A 22220-nucleotide genomic window follows, 5' to 3' on the forward strand; every position below is an offset into this window, starting at 1 on the left:
GTTGCCTCTTCTGTCAGTTCCCCCATTAGTTCTCTTTTCAGTTTGGTCTTTCCAATCCTCCCTCATGGCCAGTCAACCCACCCCCATCCTACCCCCAATCAAAGCTGGATCCCTTTTTATAATACGCTTTCCTTAAGTGAGATTTGCTATCTCCAAGCATGGATACAAATCAATACAAATGTACAAATGTTTACATTGACTCATCGTAAAGTGTTGCACTCCTTACAGCCCATGTCACTAAAATGGGGTTCATCTCCGTGATCATTTGGGCAATATCTAGCAATCCTATTCATGTACCTTGGTTCAGGCTGTCTCTGATAACCAATAATGCATGTTTTTTTGTGGAATTGTAATCCTTATACCACCAAAAGATAAATCTGCATTTAAGGTATAAACACCAAATCTTAAATCTATTTTCTGTTGTTCTGAATGCTGCAACTTGACTTTGGAGCGTTTGGCATGAGTAGATATATTTATTTTGCAGTCATTGGCCTTTAAACAATGATAGTTAGGTTATTGCAGCTTAATCTAATCCCTTTTCTGTTCGAATGTCAGTTTCTCCCTAATTATTTTACTGATTTCAAAATTCCAGCATATTCATATAATGACTATGTCCCTGATATTGATAACTGCTGCAGATAGCACAAACATCCCACCAAATCTCAGAGGCGGTTCAAGAGTTTCTATTGAAACATCAATGGACCTTGTGGCAGTCTCTTTCTCTCTCGTTTCAGTGCACCTACTGTCTAACCCAGAAGTCCTTAGCTTTCGTATAGATCAATTGTTTCATCCTCCGTATGCTAATCTCTAAATAGACTGAGATACCGAGCCTCGGAGACTTCCTAACTTTCCATAATCTTACCAGTTGTTAGTGGTCCAAATGTATATGCTATTTGTGCCTTGCAGACACCCCGCTTGATTTGGTCGTTTTCTTTCATGCTCACTCTTTCCTCTCCTGTCATGTTATCTCCTTTCTTCCCTTCAACTCCCCCATCTTTTCTCAATCCTCCCTCCACTTCCTGTCTTTCTGACTCCTCTCACTCACATCCACACTTTGATGTTACTACCTACTTGCCGCTGTCACGATTCTCTCCTCTTCCACTACTATTCCCTTCCTCACATGACTGCTTGGACACCACTACCCTCTGTGCCACACCACTGTTCTCTCCCCCACACCACCGCTCCCTCATCCACACTACTAATACTCCTACACCCTTTTTCACTCAGTACCATACACTTACACTTACTCTCCTAACCACACTCGCCATACTAACATACACACTCATTCTTCAGTACCACTTTCACTCAGCAGTGGCGACCTGAAAGCTTGAATGGTGGAGTTTGTGTCCGAGGCTTTGTTCCTTGTGCCCTAAAGGTAAGTCTTGTTAGGGGGGATTGTATCCCCTGTATTAGTCCCTGTTGGTCTAAGCGTTTTGGCAGCAGCTTTGGGTGCTCATTGCGGATGTACGGCAACACTGCGCACTCTGTCTGCCGCGTACTGGCAGCGATGTTGTTCTCCTATTGCTGTGCTGGTCTCCCTACGTCATTGGCGGTTCAGAGTCCTGGGAGATGGATAATGGTGATTTGGGTCATGGTCTGCAGGCAATTGATGTACAGCACTGGATCACTGCTCTCAATTGGATGCTTCTCGATGGTTCTTGGCCGGTTTGGGATAGCAGTAGGAGAAACGAGAACACTGACATGCATCTTGTCGAGGAAGTATTGCATGAGAAAACGGTGGAACACTCAGAAATAGACTGTCACACAGAAGGGGCACAGGAATTGGGGTCCTCGACTTCCATTGTCTTTAGGATTAGGATTGACTTTGGCTTTCACCTGGGTAAGCGCTCCCTCCCGCCCCCCCACTTAGATGGGTTCCCATACCTTTTTGACAAGGCCAGAGAACTGGCCTTGTCATATAACTAACCTGGCCATGCCAACTCACTCATTCTCTGCCCCATAATTGTTAATCGAGTGAGCATTGACATTCAGCAGGGCATTTTATAGATATTTATCTCATATCATATTTGACTTATGTGTAGAGTCTTATTAATTCCTCGTATATTTTCTATTTCATCAAGACATGCCAAAACGGCCTTTCATCATGTTACATGTTCCTACATTCATTTTTTTTTTTAGCAAACATGGTTCATTTCTCACATACCATTTAGCATAATTATTGGGGCCATGTGTCACAATTTTCCATTAAGATTACTTAATTCCAGAATGTGCACCAGAACGTATAATTTCAGGATACGTTGAAGTGGTGTTGACTTCATAGCTTTCCTCCAGAGACCATGTATTCCCATATTTGTAGAACAGTTTGTTTGATTCTGGCTTTGAGATTTACTGGACTCAACCAAATTAAATATGAAAAAAATACACAGTGCACACTAGTGATATCACCAGCATCTCATGGAGCCTGGAGAACCTGGGGTTTCCAACTTTGTCATTTGGAAGAGTGGGTTACTGACATTGGTGGGGAAGGAGGATGGCTCAGAAATATTAGCTCCACTTCTGTGTTGCTACTTCACTGCCAATGAGCTCCCACACCAGTAGGACCGGGGCAGATAAAACTGTGGGTGGGAAAACCACCTCTGCTTGAAACGAAGTCTGGCCCAGTGAAAAAAGGTATAGCAGAAAATTGGGTCATTGATCAGTGAAACCAGCAGGCCTGCAGAGCAAGTAGTGGGTCCTGCATGGTGAGACTGTCCTCAAGGATCCTAGGACTTTGGGGAGTGGTGTGATCTGACATGTGCTCGAGTGCCACTGCACTGAAATACCCTATTCACATGCACAATGCATACTGTTGCCCAGCAATGGAGGACACACCCATGTCATAGAAGGCTAACACTGCTGTGCTGACTGGTGCACGCTCGCTCGTGAACCCTGCGTAGCATTGCCCAAAATGGAGGATCGTCCCATGTCACAGAAGCATAGCACTGCTGTGACTGGCGCTCGCTCCTGCTCCCTGTATCGCATTATTTCCCTCCTGCTCCCTGTATCACATTATTTCCCAGCAACAGATGATGCCCTGTATCAGTGAGACATAGCAGGCAGATCCCCCATTTTCAGAAGTGAAGACCACCCTCCGCAACATGCCATAGAAGGCAATGGGCACCCAAAAAAAGGGGGGGATAGGAGGAGAAATCTTCAAATAAATGAACCGGACAGCATTCCTATTTCTCTAAAGTGGTAAAGGCCCTTAGTTAAACGAAGACATATAAAACTGACGACATGCTGCCCAAGTGAAATTTCATTAGTACAAGTTCCTGAAATACACAAGAGTAACGCCACAATTATGCTTCACCCCAGAATTGCACACACCACACCATTGTGAGCTGGGCCACGAAACAGCCACCTACTCACCAGAAGAATACAACAGTGGTACTAGTGACAGCAGCACAGAAACCATGCAAAACATTCCCCCACCAAGCATATTCCTACCATCCCTAGACAAACCCTGAGTCTCTCGGAAGAGATGGAAGGAAGGATTCCGGCACTACGCTCAGGCAACATATAGCAGGAACTTGGGAACTGAAAGTAAGAAATCACTACTAATACGCATCATAGGGCATGTTTGATAACTTACCATCCCTGTCCCCTCCAGAAGGCAAGGCCTCAATAAGTAAGAGACATGTTTGGAAATGATAGACAAGAAACTGAGGTCAAATTATCATCCTGAAGGGGTACCATTTCAGCAAGAGGACATATGATTGAGTAACTGTGGAAGAATTTATAAGTGCCATAAGGGGTCTAGCTGCCACCTGCAACTTTGGTATCCAAACAGACAACAGACTGCATGATCAATTATTTCTAGAATGCAGGGAGGACAAAGTACTTGCAAACGTGACCCAAGTCTTGTAGTTTGCAAAAATGGTAGAACGCACAAATAAATGCATGAAAGTTCTGGAAAAAAGCCAGTGGAGAGGGTGTAACATGACCAACCTACGACAGAAGCCAAAAAAGTTGAAACACGAGCCAGACAGAGAAAGGCGAAGCCATGATCAATCAACACCAACCCGAGCATGCAAAACGCTTGGACAGAAGATTTTCCAGGTGTGACCGTCTGTTTGCCCTAGCTAGTTGTGGAGACTGCCAGGCTGTCAAGATGATCTGCAGAATGTGCAAGAGAAAGCTGCTAAAAAGCAGCATCAACACTACTGGAGAATTATGCCAAGACTTACTTTTGACTCACAGTGCCTTCAGTGCAGTGGCACAGGGACGTCTCTTAGATTTCTCAAAGGTTTAAATACTTTCTCTTGGATAAACTACTGTTACCAAGAGCAGTGAAGTGAAATTGACTTTACTTACTTTGTGTAACTTTCTAGACCCAGCACACACTATTTTACCATAGGGTGCTGGAGGGGTTACCTAGTATCCCCTTTGTCTAGTTTCTCATGTAATATTTTTATGTTACTCTTTGTACTATTAAAGGCTGGTAGCAGTGGTTTACTTTTTCATACCATTGTGAGTTTTTACCGCAGGCTGCAATTGCAGCTGCAGTAAGACACCCATGGGTGCCCATATTGTCAAAATGGCCCTGGTCGTCTTTTTTTCACCATTTCTTGTTGGAAAGGTCCTCCTTGTGATTTACTCTGCACATCAAACCAGGTTTGGTCCTTTTGTTCGTTTTGTCTTTGGTGGGATTCACGAGTGAAGCCCACCTCTGGCTCCAGCGTGTCTAGCAGGACAGGAAGCGAGGGAGGTGGCCGAAACTCCCTGTGCTTGGTCTCCTTGGTTACAGGAATGCACCCAAGGGTTATTGGCTGGAGGGTTGTCCTCGGAGGACAGCCACCCTGCTGTGTGAGTGACAGCTAGGCTGCGAATGAATAGGAGAAACCTGCATAAAAGGCAAGGCTGTTTGCTTGGAAGGCAGAGTCGACCACTGGACAAAGGAATCCGAAGAAGAACTTGGAAGAGACGCCTGCTGCAACGCCTAGACCGTTCGTTTGCCCGGTGAAGCCCTGCTGCAGTGCTGAAGCTCCGAATTCGCCTCGACTAGAGAAAACCTTGCAAAGGATGACTTCTCCCCTTGGGTTGGTGGGACCAAACGACCCCAAGACAAGCTCATCTGGAAATCCTCTCAAAGCTGGCTGTACTTCCATTGCTCCCAGTGCCAGGGAGAGGAACACCAGAATCTAGTGAGTGTCTTTAAGTTGGACCCGAGCTCCAGGAAGATCCTCTGGACTCCCTGGAAGCAGGACTGACCAAGCCTGAGCCACCTCAACAGAGTGCTGGACCCCATATGTGAGGAAAGTCCAAAGTGGTATCCGAGAACCGCGGTGTTGCTAGAGAAGCGAGGAGCTGAAATCGCAAAGTGCAGCTGATTTGGAGCTTGCCCATTGCTGCCGCCAACCTCCAGTTTGTAGTGCCGGAGTCCCCAGATGTCCTCGCTCTTGTCCCGACGACTGAGGCCCAGGAACAACAGAATCTGTAGACCTACACAAGAACAGGAGCCAGCTGGAACCAATTTCTTCTAACCAAAGGTACTGTAAAACTAAGGGGACTTTTCACTTGTTGTGTAGCCTTGCTTGTTCTCAGTTAAGACTTGTCTTGGTTGTTTTTGCAGACTTTCTTGCAGCTTTGCCCCTCACAAGCCTCCCACCTCTGGCCCTACAGTGATTCTATTTTTCTACAAAGACTTCTAAAATATTGTACAAGACTTTTACTTACCTGCAAGTGGTGCTTCGGCTCACCTAGACTTTTGCTCAATTAACATTGGCTGGCCTGGCTCCCTGAAAGACTCAAATTAACAAGGGGGGGTCCTGGGAATCCCTCTGCCAGACATTAGTCCTGGTTACGAGAGACTTATCCAGAGTCTTTAGCTCACTATCTTTCACAGAGAAGAAATATCCCAAACATATCAGTCTTTGTCCTGCCCTGGGGCAGTCCAGCACCGAAATGCTAGGCAATTCTCCTCTGAACAGGAGTACCAACAGAAACCCCAGACATGTGTTTCGTCTAGTTGGACCTCATCAGTAGGGTGGATCTGTGCCTCTCTAAGAATAGTGATCAAGGGGTCCACGTCTGGATTCCCCTAGTAACTTAGGGTGAGACCCAAAGTTACTTAAATATGCAAATTAACAAGGGAGGTCCTGGGAGTCCCTCTGCCAGACATTAGCCCTGGTTACGAGAGACTTACCCAGAGTCTTTAGCTCACTATCTTTCACAGAGAAGCAATATCCCAAACATATCAGTCTTTGTCCTGCCCTGGGGCAGTCCAGCACCGAAATGCTAGGCATTTCTCCTCTGAACAAGAGTACCAACAGAAACCCCAGACACGTGTTTCGGGAAAGATCCAGTGGCGAAAGAGTGATTGCAGAAATCAGCCAAGTCTTGAGCGAGGGTGTCAATGTGGTCCTTGATGGTTCTGGAGGAGCAGGGGAGCATCTGTTTGGATATCACTTTCATAGATCTGACTTGTCTCGAAACGTCTTCAGGTGTCAACGAGAAAGAGGAAAAAAGAGGAGGAGGTGGAAAGGTGACACAAGTGGGGCCGAGAGAGGTAAAAGGAGAGGAAGAGGGGGACAAGGACAGGATGTCTTGAGTTTTAGTGGTGAAGTGAGAAGCCAGAGCCATACAGGGGGCCTGGGAGGGAACGGGAGAGGTGGAGACTGCAGAAGGATTGGACAGCTACTTGCAGATTTTAAAGAGATTGGCCGTGTTATTAGAGGCGGCAGAGAAGCAGGCTTGATTATATACTCTCTTCTTGAACAGGACAGAGAGTCTGTATTGCCTTTGCAGCAGGCGGCAGGCCAGTGTGTCAGAGGATGTGCCCGAAGCCCTCCACTTCCTGTCCGCCACCCTGTACTTGCGTTTCAGGGTGGGGAGGTCGGAGTCATACCAAGAGTTGCACTTGGAGGTAGGCTTCAGAAGGATTCTCATGACAGGGGCAAGGATGTTGTAATAGTATACGAGAAGGGGGGGGTGTTCGTATCTATACTATCACAAGTCAGCAGAGTGTTTGGAGCCCACCCGAACCCTTCCTCCCGGCAATTATGGAGAACTCTGCCATGGGGTAAATAAACAGTCTTTATTCTCCAAAAGACAGGGATCATACTGGAAACGACAACATCTCCGTAATCACAGCTCCTGAGCCTGCCTCACTTGGTTTTGTTTCTTAGGGATATCACAACCACCAACCCATCCAAAAAAACCTGAGGGCTGTATCCATTGGCAGCTTGGGTGATATCGCCTATGGCAATCCCCTATGTAAGTTATTCTATTGGTCTTGCCATGTCAGGTGGGTTTGCCTGAGACTTCCCCAAAAACTATCTATTACTTTGTTTCAGGTTCGCACTATGACCATTCGCCCCTGCAGCATTATACACCAACCCCGGGTTGGAGCATCTGGATTGGCTGGAGCAGGTCTCCCCAGGCCTGGGACCCTGTTCTGTTCACAGTGCTCGGTGTACCTTTTCAAGGTCATGGGAAAGACTGTGTGTCCCCATTGTTGCCACGGACATAGCCACCTAGCCTGGGAGAGTGCATGCAGGTAGGAATGTTCTGTGGACAACACATGTATCCGTCTGTCTGCTACGCTGGGAACAGCTCCTCTTCTCACCATGAGTATAAGGCAATTTTTTGGCTCGGCTCGGTCACCTGTGCGAGGACCATGAAATGGAACCTTTCAGTCTGCAATTATTGAGAATTGTATTCTGTATTCCGCAGGTGGCTCACTGATTTGGAAATCTGGAATTTTCCACCCGCCCTTGTCCTTGGCTATGAACACTGGCTCTGTGCATCGCGCTGCAGAATCTGCATCTCTTTTTACATGTTTTGAGGCCAATGGCTTTGTGCGAATTCACTACAGTACTTCTATGGTTTCCCATATGTTCTAATATTTTCTTTAGTAGTAATGATCAGGGCCTTACAGGTTCTTTATACATCCCAGTAAATTCCTCATAGTTAGTTGCGATGAAGCGGTTGCAAGCTAGTTCAGTGTGTGCTTTCTTCTCTTGCGTTTCTGTATTTGGCTAGTAAAAAGAAAAAGCTTCTGACAGTATGTATGTGTCTGTCCTCTATCTACAGAACAATGCAAGCATGTTCTTCGTTTGTGTCTGCGTAACTTTGTGCAGGCACGCACGTTTACTTCGTGACTAACTTTGCTATGTAGTGTTGTCATTAATGACGTCCTCATGGCTGGTTATTATCAGTCAACCTCATCCAGTGATGAGGCACCTGTATCCGCGAACACATCAGCTGACTAGGGTTTAAATGGTTGTCTAAGAGAATATCTGTTCCCAAACGTGGGATACACTGATTCACCCGGTGGTTAGCCAAACAGTGAGTGGCATCTCTTGTTTCTTATTCTTCGGGCGACATGTGCATAGGGTACATGAGGGCCATTTCAGGGACCCTCTCTTCAGTCCGCCCTCAAGTCGACTTGTCAACCACTCCTCCAGACCTATTCACCTTCACCTTTGGGAACTAAATCTTTGTTATTCCTCCCAAGTGTCCATAAAACTGTGCATGGTCCTCTAAACTCCATGTCACGTAACAGCAATCTCCTTCAGGGTTACACCATACCCATTTTTCCCATTATTCATTGTAGTCAGTGGGGTCCTCGAACACTCCAGTCGGGAACAATGGACACCCTATTATTTGGGTTCTTAAGGTACTCGAGCTGCCATTACCTTGTCTTCTTCAGAAGTTGTTTGTACTAGTATTTTCATTCCTACAGTTTTCTGTCGTCTTTCGGCATTGTGTGATACATATTCTGATCACACGTAGTGTCAGTAGTACTAGAACTAATGCTGCCAGCAATACCTTCAGTCCGCTGGCCATCCATGTAGGTATCAATGAGAAGATGTAAGATAGCCATCATTGATCTTTCTCGACACCTTTTACGCCCTCGTCCATTTTGGTATGCATTTGTGATAACTTGGTAACTGCCTCAGTGAGTGTTCCGTTGGCTTCGTCATTTGCTGGTATGAACGTACAGCAAGAAGATCTGATCTTGGCGCAAACTCCTCCTTCCATTGCTTTGAGTAGATCCAGAACATAGCTATTCTAGGGGGCCATCAACCTTATTGCTAGAAGCTCTTCTTTTATGGCGTTGAAGCCATTAAGGATCAGATTCATCGTTTGCTTCAGCTATCATCTCGTGGTCTGGAGCCATTTTGCGTTTGTGTATGTCTGGACTGCTGGAACAATGGATGCGAAGAACATTGTTGTGCTGAACAATCTGTGCTCTGGTGGTATGTCGTCTAGAGAGTCTTCAATTGCTGATATGTAGTTTCCTCTTTTCACTCTAGTTACTCAACAGACCTCTTCTTTCTTATGGTAAAGTTCATTTTAGGGAATTTGTCTATCTTGATGTCCTTCTGTGGGACTAGTAATGCTGGCATGTTGATGTGTACCAGTGAGCACACTCCTCCCCAGTTGGGTGGTAGCTTCTCATATGCCTTGGATCTGCAAGCCCAATAGTGATCCATTAGTATTGCAGTTCCAATTTTAATGCCTACAGCTTTCCCCGTCTGCTTGCATTCCTTGTTCTCTCCAACCTTTACTGCTCCGTTGTTCTGGAAACATAATGCTTCCCCCCTTAAGTGGTATTCTGGGCATGGGCCGGGCCTCATTGTTTTCCCATGCTAGTAGTTTCGCACTTGCTTCCCGTTCTTTTTGGCATTTGTCATTTTCTTCTTGCACTATACGAAATGGAACTGTTAGAAGCGTATGTCCTTTGCTCCCTACTACTGTAACGCTCACCTGATTCCCGCAGAGGCGCCGGTCTTGACTGGGCGAATACCGTATCTTCAAAGGTGATGTGTAACACACGGTTGGCTCTTTGGGCTGGACCTCTGTGCACTGTATGTCTGACTCGAAGAGTAAGATGTCTGCAGATAGAAAATATGGGATTAATGAACTGGGGTTATTGGGTGTCTCTCTCTTCTTCCCCTTCTCTTCTCCTGTAGAACCCCAAAGGTTAACGCTCTCACCTTAGGTAAGTGAACGCCAAGCTCTCCATCTGCCTCGGGGCAGGGTGCCGTAACCAGTTTCTTCACTGGATAAGGGTGCAGGCCTCTTGACCTCAGAGGACTGCTGTCCGTCGTTTACTGCACGAACGGTAAGTTCCGAGTATTTCAAATGTCTTTAAAAGTCTTTTGTAATGATGTCTCTTGTTTTGCAGGGTTCCGGCGATGGCGGATGACGGGCTGAAGTGAGTTGAGGATGGAACCCGTGTGAGGAATAGAAGCGCCTGGAAGCACGTAAGTAAGCGCTTGTTGCCTGCTTCACGATGCGCACTAACTGTCCTTTTATCTTGCAGGTACAAGTTCGGGGCTGCTGAAGGGTGCCGGAATACCCACTGGGTTCGGCGTGGGAAGGAGTACTGGCACGTGAGTAATAAAGTTACCCAATGTCTTTAAACGCACCTTCTTTTGTCTTTCAGATGCGGGATGCAGCGCCGAAGGCCTCCGGAGCGTGCGAAGAGTTGGTAAGCTTTTGTCTTTCAGATGCCGGAATGCAGTGCGAAGACCTCCGGAGCACATGAAGAGTAGGTAAGCCTTTGTCTTTCAGATGCCGGAATGCAGCGCGAGGCGTTGGTGACAGCCGATGGACCAGGTAAGAGAAGCGCTGTCACTGAAGACCGTAATGCTAACCTGTTCTTTCTTGTCTTTATAGGTGTTGCTGAAGACTGGATTCAGGATGGTAAGCCTTTTTCCCTTAGGCCCAGGATCAGATGCAGAAGACACGATGAGCGCTCTGCTGCAGAGGATGCAGAATAACGCAAAGCAAGATTCATCCATCAGGTGTGGTTTAAATAGCCTCCTGTAGTGCTTAGGTGTCTCCTTCCACAGCCACGCCTAGGTAAGAAAAGAGTTCCTGCTTTCCAGAAGAGTTCCAGTGTTCTGAACCTATGGAGTGGCTCCTGCCCCACCCAACAGGAAAAGTAGTCCCAAACAGAAGAGGATCAGGGGTTCAACTGGCAGGTAAGTAAGCAGCATGGTCTGCTGCAGGTAAGTCCACCCACGCATTATGAGCCCGGCGCTTCCAGCGCTGGGACTGGGCATCTTTATGAGCCTGGTGCCACTGGCGCCAGGACAGGGTCCAAAAGGTCCCAATTGGGACTGGCTGGCACTTGGAACCGGGGTTATGGGTCTGCTTCCAAGGGAGTCGGGCAAGTCCTGATTTTTTGGAAGCAGAGATCATGACAGCACCCCCCCTCAAGGCCCCTCCCAAACCGGGCTTCTCCGGGGGTTTGGGCTTGTTAGGAAATGTTCGATGAAATCTTTTGATTAGACGAGGCGCGTGGACATATTCTGCAGGTTCCCAGGATCTTTCTTGGGGACCGTAGCTTTTCCAGTCAATCAGGTAAAATAGTTTAGATTTGGAGATCTTGGAATCCAGGATGCTTTTGACTTCAAACTCGAGTTCTCCATCAACTAGAATAGGTTTTGGAGATGTAGTTAGTCGGGTTTGAGGTTGCACGGGTTTTAATAGAGAGACGTGGAAGACCGGATGTATCTTCATGTGAGGGGGCAAGTCCAACTTGACCGCTACTGGATTTACTATGGTAGTGATGGAATAGGGACCAAGGTATCTTGGGTTGAATGTGCGTGGTCCTTTTAGAGGTAGATATTTGGTGGATAACCAGACTTGATCTCCTACTTGATATTGGGGGGCTTCCTTCTGATGTTGGTCTGCTCCTTTCTTGTATTGTTCTTTAGCCCTTTGAAGGTGAGAAACGGCTTCCTTAAAGGCTTGGGTGATTGTAGAATGCAGGTGGTCTACTGCTGGTGTTCCAAGATCTTGGAGTGGATCCAACTCCGAGGTTCGAGGGTGACTACCGTATAAAAGAAAAAACGGGGTCTTCCCAGTTCCCGAGTGGACAGAGTTATTGTAGGCATATTCGGCTATCCAAAGGATATCTTTCCAAGTTTTTTCAGTTTGTTGTAGCATGCAGCGCAAATACTGTTCCAGAGTTTGATTGGTCCTCTCGGTTTGTCCGTCGGTTTGAGGGTGGTGGCTGGTCGAAAGTCTCACATCAATTTGAGCCGACCGACAGCAACTTCACCAAAAATGAGAAATAAATTGACTACCTCGATCCGAAATTAGAACTGAAGGAAAACCGTGCAGTCGGACGATGTTTTCGAGAAATTCTCGGGCCAGAGTTGCTGCTGTTGGTAAGCCTTTGAGTGGAATGAAATGCGCCATCTTGGAGAATAGGTCCACGATTACTAGGATCGTATTGTATCCGGAGCATGGAGGTAGATCGGTGATGAAGTCCATAGAAAGCGTATGCCAAGGGCGAGGCGGGATGTCAATAGGGCGTAAGAGGCCGGCTGGTTTTTCCTTTTGACTCTCGTTTTGGGCGCATACTCCACAGGACATTATAAAGTCTCTGATATCTTTTTTCCAAGACGGCCACCAGAAGTAGCGCTTGATCTTTTCCGAGGTCTTGGTCATACCGGGATGTCCTTCCATTAAAGAATCGTGATAACAAGAGATTACCTTTTTCTGTAAATCTGTGCTGGGCAGGTATAACCGTTCTTGGAAATATAATAGGTTGTCCTTCACCGTAAAGTCCTTTCCCTGCAGATGCCAATTCTGTATGTCTGCTGGAGTTACCAGTAGCCTGGCTTTATCCTTAACTTCCTCTATGGATTGTGTGGCGATTACACCTAGAATTCTTTGTTCGGGAATGATAGGTACAGGTTTAGGATTGATCAAATGTTCTCCCACTCCCATCCGAGAAAGGGCATCAGCTTTTCCGTTTTTTGTACCAGGTCGATAGGTAATTATGAAGTCAAACTCGGCAAAGAATAGTGCCCAACGGAGTTGCCTAGAGGATTGAGCTTTTGCGGTTTTCAAATATTGCAGGTTTCGGTGATCTGTAATCACAGTAACGGTGTGTCGGGCCCCCAGAAGATAATGCCGCCAAGCCTTAAAGGCGGACTTGATAGCTAGAAGTTCCTTATCAGTAATAGTGTAATTGATTTCAGGAGGCGAGAATTTGCGGGACCAAAATGCCACGGGATGCAACTGATTGGTTACTGGGTCCTTTTGTGATAGAACTGCCCCCATGGCAAGGCTCGAAGCATCAGTTTCAAGGATGTAGGGGAGTTCTGGGCGAGGATGTTTTAAGATCGGTGCAGAGATAAATCTAGTCTTCAAATTCTGGAAAGCTTGTTCCGCCTCGGTAGACCATTCAAAACGTTTGTTTTTCTTTAACAAGGCGGTGATGGGCTGGACTATTCGAGAGAATACGGGGATAAACCTGCGGTAAAAGTTAGCGAAGCCTAACATGCTTTGAACACCTTTTACGGAGGATGGCGATGGCCATTTGAGAATTGCATCGACCTTCTTTGAATCCATACGCACTCCGCTAGGTGATAATATGAATCCCAAGAATTCAACTTCAGTCACGTTGAAAACACATTTTTCCAACTTAGCGAAAAGTTTGTGTTGACGCAATCTCTCGAGGACCATTTTCACGTGTTTCCGATGTTCAGTTTCCGATGAAGAATAAACGGGGATGTCGTCAATGTAAACAACAACACACACATCTATGAGCTCTCTGAGGACATCGTTCATAAAATATTGAAAGGCGGCCGGGGCATTGCAAAGTCCGAAGGGCATGACCTGATATTCAAATAGCCCATACTTGTTGCGGAAGGCCGTCTTCCATTCATCGCCAACTTTTACTCGTACCAAGTGGTAGGCTCCTCTAAGATCCAGCTTTGTATATATGCATGCTTTTCTGACTTGGTCCAGGAGTTCAGGGATCAAAGGTAACGGATATCTATTCTTAACGGTGATCTGGTTCAGGGCGCGATAATCTATACAAGTTCTAAGGTCCCCTTCTTTTTTTGGAACGAAGAACAAAGCTGAGGAAGCAGGGGATTTGGAAGGACTAATAAACCCATTCGCTAGGTATTGATCCAGGTATTGTCGGAGGTGAAGATTCTCAGGCTCGGTGAGGGCATAAATTCTACTACAAGGAGGAGTAGATCCAGGTATCAGGTCTATCTGGCAGTCATAAGACCTATGAGGAAGTAGAGAGTTAGCCTGATCCTTCCGGAAAACATCTTGGAATTCTAGGTATTCAGGAGGTAACTGGGGAGCCTCCGAGGAAATTGCTGCCAGTGCAACACCAGGTCGAGGGTGACAAGTAGAGACACATTCTGGAAACTGAACCGTTCTTGCTCGCCAATCGATTTGAGGATTGTGTTTCTCTAACCAAGGTATTCCTAGAATAATCTGGAACTGAGGGGCCTTGATCACATCGAACACGATCTTCTCATGGTGTCCTTCTTGACTTACTAGCGTCACTTCTTGAGTGGTATGCGTTACTGGTCCGGAGGCTATCTCCGTACCATCCACCGTAGTAATGACGTCCTTTACAGCCTTGGGACAAAGAGTTAGATTCATCCTCAAAACCATTTCATGATCCACATAATTGCCGATGGCACCGCTGTCGACGTAAGCTTCAATCGCATGTAATCGATCCGGATGATCAGGGTTAATGAGGACCATAGGTATCACGAAATGCGAGGTCACGGAACTGGTTTTAACGCTCGGCAAGAGGACCTCTATTCTTGTCGGGCGAGGTCGTTTCCCTGCTCAGAGTTTGTGACATTGGTAACTGCAGCTCCTACTGCCTTCTTGGCTGGTTTCACCGGACAGTCTCGAAGAAAGTGCCCTGAGTTTCCGCAATAGAGGCATAATTGCAACTGTTTTCTCCTTTCCCGCTCCTTTTGTGTTAGTGGTCCTTTCAGGCTCCCTATTTGCATGGGTTCCCCGGAGTCTACTCCTTTGGAAGGAGTTGGTGGTTTGAAAAATACTCGAGCATCAAACTTGGAACGATCGGCCTTCCTGTTCTGCAGTCTGTGATCTATTTGAACGACTAAGTCTATATAGTCCGAACAGTCTTGCGGGGGATTCACTACTTGGGCTAACACATCTTTGAGCTCTCCACGTAGACCTCTATAAAACAGCGTAATCCTTTTGTCCTCGGGCCATTGAGTTTCCACTATCAGTCTGTTGAAAGACGCAATATAAGCCAAAAGGTATTGATTACCCTGTCGCAACGAAAGAAGCTCATTGTCCAAGGCCTGCCCCTGTGAATGTCTTGCGAACAGTTTTTCCATACTGAGCTGAAAAGCTTGAAAATCATGGAGAACCGGATCATCTTGATTAACTAGAGGGATCGACCAGTCTGCCGCATTGCCACTAAGGTACGAAAGCACGAAAGCTACTTTAGCTTGATCAGTTGGAAAGGCTGCTGGCCGGCATAAGAAATGCAACCGGCACTGATTAATAAATACTGCAAACCTCTTTGGGTCACCAGAAAATCGTTCGGGCGGAGCCAGAGGTACATTCCCAGGTAGGTTGATTTGCACTGGATTCATAGAGGATGTTGAAGGAAGATTTGCCCCTGATGCGGGTAATGGGGTCTGTCCGGCTTGTGACTGTAGCAATTGTCTAGCGAGATCGTCTGTTCGCTCCTTGGAAATAATCAGTTCCCTTCTTAGAGCGTTCGTTTCCTGACGGGCTGCATGCACTTCTGCTCTTAGTTCCCCAAGTAACTGGGCTAGCTGGTCGGTATCCGAGGTTTCCATAGCGCCTGGGCGGGAGTTTTGCGGTAGGCTTTGCGTTCTGTAACGCTCACCTGATTCCCGCAGAGGCGCCGGTCTTGACTAGGCGAATACCGTATCTTCAAAGGTGATGTGTAACACACGGTTGGCTCTTTGGGCTGGACCTCTGTGCACTGTATGTCTGACTCGAAGAGTAAGATGTCTGCAGATAGAAAATATGGGATTAATGAACTGGGGTTATTGGGTGTCTCTCTCTTCTTCCCCTTCTCTTCTCCTGTAGAACCCCAAAGGTTAACGCTCTCACCTTAGGTAAGTGAACGCCAAGCTCTCCATCTGCCTCGGGGCAGGGTGCCGTAACCAGTTTCTTCACTGGATAAGGGTGCAGGCCTCTTGACCTTAGAGGACTGCTGTCCGTCGTTTACTGCACGAACGGTAAGTTCCGAGTATTTCAAATGTCTTTAAAAGTCTTTTGTAATGATGTCTCTTATTTTGCAGGGTTCCGGCGATGGCAGATGACGGGCTGAAGTGAGTTGAGGATGGAACCCGTGTGAGGAATAGAAGCGCCTGGAAGCACGTAAGTAAGCGCTTGTTGCCTGCTTCACGATGCGCACTAACTGTCCTTTTATCTTGCAGGTACAAGTTTGGGGCTGCTGAAGGGTGCCGGAATACCCACTGGGTTCGGCGTGGGAAGGAGTACTGGCATGTGAGTAATAAAGTTACCCAATGTCTTTAAACGCACCTTCTTTTGTCTTTCAGATGCGGGATGCAGCGCCGAAGGCCTCCGGAGCGTGCGAAGAGTTGGTAAGCTTTTGTCTTTCAGATGCCGGAATGCAGTGCGAGGCGTTGGTGACAGCCCATGGACCAGGTAAGAGAAGCGCTGTCACTGAAGACCGTAATGCTAACCTGTTCTTTCTTGTCTTTATAGGTGTTGCTGAAGACTGGATTCAGGATGGTAAGCCTTTTTCCCTTAGGCCCAGGATCAGATGCAGAAGACACGATGAGCGTTCTGCTGCAGAGGATGCAGAATAACGCAAAGCAAGATTCATCCATCGGGTGTGGTTTAAATAGCCTCCTGTAGTGCTTAGGTGTCTCCTTCCACAGCCACGCCTAGGTAAGAAAAGAGTTCCTGCTTTCCAGAAGAGTTCCAGTGTTCTGAACCTAGGGAGTGGCTCCTGCCCCACCCAACAGGAAAAGTAGTCCCAAACAGAAGAGGATCAGGGGTTCAACTGGCAGGTAAGTAAGCAGCATGGTCTGCTGCAGGTAAGTCCACCCAAGCATTATGAGCCCGGCGCTTCCAGCGCTGGGACTGGGCATCTTTATGAGCCTGGTGCCACTGGCGCCAGGACAGGGTCCAAAAGGTCCCAATTGGGACTGGCTGGCACTTGGAACCGGGGTTATGGGTCTGCTTCCAAGGGAGTCGGGCAAGTCCTGATCTTTTGGAAGCAGAGATCATGACAACTACTCCTTCTTTCCACCCTTCGGTTGCATATATTTGGCCATATACAAGCATCTATGTTCTTTCCCAGCATCCTGGTTCCCGCCCTATTTCTGCTGGTCCTTTCTTGGGCCAAGTTAATTCCTTCATTATTATTGTTTTTTTCTCTCCTTTCTGCAAGCCGTCAATGTTATATTGTATAGCTTGGCTCTTTTTCCAATAACTGTCCATCATGTCTAGTGTTTTTATATAGCTGTCTTCATAGGGAAAAGTTGTCTTGGACATCCATCTCAAGGTTGCTGTTTTCAATTGGAATCTTCCTCGGGTGGTACACATTGATGGGTACATAAGGCACTGTGCTTTTGCTGCTGGTATTCTAGGTGCCACAAACATTCTGTAGGCACTCAGGGTGTAGGGGATGAGAGAGACGACATAGCAGCTCTGAACAGTGATCTGTTTACCTACTTTAGTCATGTGCTTGTACCGCATATTATTGGATACTCTAGCAGTATCGTGAGATAGGAATCAACCCCTTCTACATCTGCATCAGCACTGCGTCTACCTCTCCTTACTGGTTTGGCAGTGCTTACTTCCCAAGCTGACATGGTAGCCACACCTGCCGGAATTGGGGTTAATGGACAGAAGTCAACATTATCACACTTTTAATAATGACATTCATAACTTACTTACACTTCGGAACCTTGTGTAGCTTGAACCGCCTGCAATGCACTAGAAATGCGCTATTATGGTGTTAGTTATGGTGTAAGCTCTGCGGTCGCAATGTTGTTCTACTGCAATAAGGAATCATTGTTCCCACACAATGCGTATTCTAGGGTCAAGAAGAACTTCAATCACCGAGGGGCTTCCTCGATGTAGTCCTGGGTATGTTTGGGACAAATAGGCCAGGAAAATACAAAAGAATAACCTGGGAGAGGGCCTTACATGTTTTAGATCTCTTAACAAAATGGACACATTAACATTGAAAGGTCGCGGCGTGAGGGTCTTGGGGGAAGCATGGGACAATAGAGAGGTCAGTCGCTACATTCACGATGAATGTTGTGTGTGCAAAAAGAAAATAAGCGAACAGTGTATCCTCATTCTAGGTGTGTAGGCAGTCCTTTCCCTATCCCTCTTGCTTGGGAGCGAGTAATCATAGGCTGACCCCTGTTGGGCTGCAATACTCTTTGTTGATCTGTTTGTTCTTCTTGGGGGATGTTGGCCCTTTCGCTGTCGTTGCTAGGAGAGGCTGCTGCTCGACAGGCCTTGATTTTATCTTTAAATTTCTTTATTGAGCAAAGAGTGACAATGTAGCAACACCAACACATATGCGTTAATTACAAGTGTGACATTGTTAATTCTAGGCATTTTTGTAATAACAAACAGAACCTCAAATAGGAATAAGAGAAAAATAAAAAGGGGGGGGGCAGGGGAGTAACATAACTTTTACATACATAGAACCAGCTTGAGGAACACAGGATAAGAACAGGTGGCGTGGTCACTGAAAGATATCAAGCCCCATGGCTACCAGATGGCTGAGCGTGGAGCATGTGTTTACGCATGGATGAGGGCAGGGACAGGGGGAGGGAGAGAGTCATCGTTACTCACAAACAAGTATACAGCGCTGTGAATAGTCCGGGGGCTCATGGCGGCTTATCGTCTGATGGATGGAACACATTGTGGACAAGTGATTTCCACGCTACAAAAGTGTCAGGGAGGTCGCCCTCATATGTGTACAGCGCCGTAGCCCATGCTATAGTTTCGGCTTCACACCAGGTTTCAAAGTCATGTAGCCACAGTTTAAACTGGGGGCCTCGGGGATTTCCAGGACATGGCAATTCTCCTATTTGCAAGTATACATGCTAAATCCATACGTTTGATTACATGTTTATATTTGCCCAGCCTAGAATATGTTCCCAACAGACACTCCCCCAGGGACCAGTTGTACCTAGCAACCCCAGCCGTCTTGCAGGTCTGTTTAATACGGTGCCAGAAAGACTGCACATTTACGCATTTCCAAAACATGTGCATTAAGTTTGTGGAAAGGTGAACAGTGTGTTCTTATTAAATCTGGCGACTCTGCTGGGGTCATAGAGGTGCAGTGAAGGGCGTTGATCTGCAGTAGCCTGAACCTAACGTTGCGGGGTATGTTTTTAGGGAAACCAAGTGCCTGCTCCCACCTCTCATCGCTGATGGTGGTACCTATATCAATTATCCCATCTGTTTCAGACCAGGGTTTTTGTTACTAGTGCTCTCAAGAAGGTAACCGTATAGTCTGACCACCAGTCTCCAACCATCTTCCAACATGTAAGCCAGGGCTAAGAATGTTGATTCAGTTGGTTCCTCGGGCCACCCACTCCACCTACAACTTGCCACCGCTCTCACTGTAATATACTAGAGAAATTGCCCCCCAGGGAAGCCCACCTGCTGCATCAGATATATCAAGTCCTTAAATTTACCATTCTCGTACAGCTCTTCCCAAGTGTACATGCCATAATCCTTCCATCGTCTGGAGGTGCTCAGGTCCTCCCTGGTCGCACACACGTCAGCAACTATTGGTATAAAGGGGGAATAGGGCCGGGGCATTCCGAGTAACTTCAGGGTCCTGGACCAAATCAGTCTACCTATCTTGGTCAGTAGATGTTAGGAGTGCATGCAGTTTTCAGGAAGCCACAATATTTCTTTAAGTTTGGCTGGTGCCACTAAGTGCTGTAGCATTGCCGATTCTGAGGTAGGACCATCAGAGAGCCATTTCGTGACAAAGCTCAGTTGGGCAGCTAAATAATGCAGCTCAAGCCTTGGTAGCTGCACCCCTTCATCTTTGTAGGGCAGGTACAGCACGGCTAGGGATAGCCTGTGATGGCCCGAACCCCAAAGGAACTCTCTAATCAGTGTTTCTAAAAGGCGAACAAAAGCTACCTCTATATAGTAATGAAAATTAGTTACAAAATTATGGAATCTAGGAAGGACAATCATTTTAATGATGGTGACCCTACCCATGAGCGAGAGTGATAACCGAGACCAGAAGGACATAGATCTCTTGAGGCCTCCTACCACTTTAAGTGTGTTATGTTTGTGTGTATCCCTGTCATGATGCCTACCCCCGGGCATCCGGATCAAGCCCATCAGCCCCGGGAGCAGGCATCCAGACATTTACAAAAACCCCAGCAGCCCCAGCTAGGGGCTGTCTGGGTTCAGTCCTGGTGCCGTAGGCACCAGGCTCATAATAAAAATCAGTCCTGGCGCCATAGGCGCCAGGCTCATAGACATTACTTACCTCATGCAGACCATGCTGCAAATAAATCCAAGCCAACGTGAGGCCTGGATGGGACTATTTTACTACAGGGACTATTTTTTACTCGGGTGTGGTCCTGGGGAACTTCTTTCCCGGGACTACTTTGGAGGCTATTTAAACCACGCCCGAACAGCAGCACATGCTTCGTGTTATTCTGCATCCAGCAGCGTGACTCTCGCTGTGCCTGCAGCCAGCATCCAGTCTTCTGCCACGCCCACCTCGAATCCGGAGCTCCTAGAATAAAGAGGAAGAAAAGGACAAGGTTAGAAAACAAACTTATTTCAAATTCCTCACCTGATTCCCGATCCATTTCATCTCCAGCTCCAGCACGGCACCATACTCACCAGTTCTCACAGCATCTTTCGATCCGGCACTGTCCATCATTTCTTCGCCGTACTCCGGCACCTAGGGGCACAAGAATAACAAGGTGAGCCAAGGGAATCAACAAATACCTCTTACTACCATAGACTTACCTGATTTACCACTGGCGGTATTATTCTCCATATCTTCATATGCTGTATCTGTAAAGAGGGAGAAAAACAACACGTTTAACGCATGCAATAGTTACCGGACAGCGTTGGGTAACAGACTCTTACCTGAACGCCAGCAGCAGCTACGAGACCTTCTTCTCACGAACTCAGTTGCAACTTAAGGAAGGAAGGGGACAAGAGTGAACATCGGGCACATTGAACTCTTTGAACTTGATACTTACCAATCCTGCCTGGGACTTCAGAGTCAATGCTTACCGGAACTCTCCCAACGCCTTCAAACCAGTGAAGTAACTGGTATCTACGCGCCCCTGCAAGACAGGATGGAGAGCTCATCTTTTACAAACATAAGGTGAGGTTACTAAGGGGATATCGGAGGTGATTAGTGGGGGAGAGCGAGAACAGTTGGGAGGCCATCACTAAAACCCACAGGTGGCTAATCCCTGTCTCCAGTTGCAGGAAAATACTTCTTCGGGTCCAGCAGACAAGACTAGGTGGGCCAGTCCAGACAGTCATCTCTGCACTACGCATCACGTTGACGGAGAGCGCAGCTGTCCGGGTCCGATCGACACCCCTGTGGGGTCCAGGTGAGCGTAACAATCCCCCAGTGTATGTGTAATCTGAACGGCCAAGTATTTAAAGGAATATGTCTCCCAGAGGAGTCCAAGATCATGTAGATCAGCTATGTATATCCCATGGAGTCCGCCCAGAGGAAAGACACAGGATTGCCATCTACTGAAGGAGATCCCAGATAATTCCACAAACCTGTCCAACACATCAAAGATTATGATGTGGCTCACTTAGATAAAGGAGTGCATCATCTGCGCAAAGTGATACCAAGTGTCTGGACGCACCTATCAAGATACCCACGTCCATGTACTCCTGTTGCAGAAATGCCGCCAGTGGTTCCATGGCTAATATATGTAGCATGGGCGCAAGTGGGCAACCCTGGCGGGTGTAACGACCATAGCTTCTGGCCTTGGAACTCGGGGTCTCTGGTCCTCGCCACAGTGTTCCTGCAAGGCCCCAAGGGACCAATCATGCCCCCTTCGGCTATCCTGGAGCCAGTCCTTGCGCCTTTGGCGCCAGGCTCATTTGGCAGGTGGAGTTTCCATTGGGGAATGGACCAACATGGCTGCCCCCACAAGGTTCAGCGTGGAACTGCACCATGCAGTCTAGCATCTAGGGCGTGGCCACCCTGGAGGCACCTGGGATACCTGCTGGCTATTTAAGCCACGCCCAAGCTGAGACACACGCTTCGCGTTCTTCTGCACTCACAGCGTGACATTCACTGAGTCCTGCTCGCAGCATCCTTGGCCTGCATTTATAAGGGAGAAGAAGAACACCATTATTCCACCTTACCTGTTCCTCAACCAGCTCCTCAATCACTCCGGAATCTTCCCTGGAGCTTGTTAGGCAGAATCCCGTGCAGTGCTCTTAGGGACCACTACACACAATTA

The 22220-nt window shown here is 47.3% G+C and overlaps 1 protein-coding gene across 3 annotated transcripts in view; it reads left to right on the plus strand.

The window, feature by feature from the left end:
* The window catches only part of SPART (spartin), a 574761-nt gene that overhangs the window by 82161 nt on the left and 470380 nt on the right, over nucleotides 1-22220 (plus strand). The window lies entirely within an intron of this gene.

Source organism: Ambystoma mexicanum, chromosome 7q (assembly GCF_040938575.1).
Source record: "Ambystoma mexicanum isolate Mex_15411 chromosome 7q, UKY_AmexF1_1, whole genome shotgun sequence".
Taxonomy (NCBI): Eukaryota; Metazoa; Chordata; class Amphibia; order Caudata; family Ambystomatidae; genus Ambystoma; species Ambystoma mexicanum.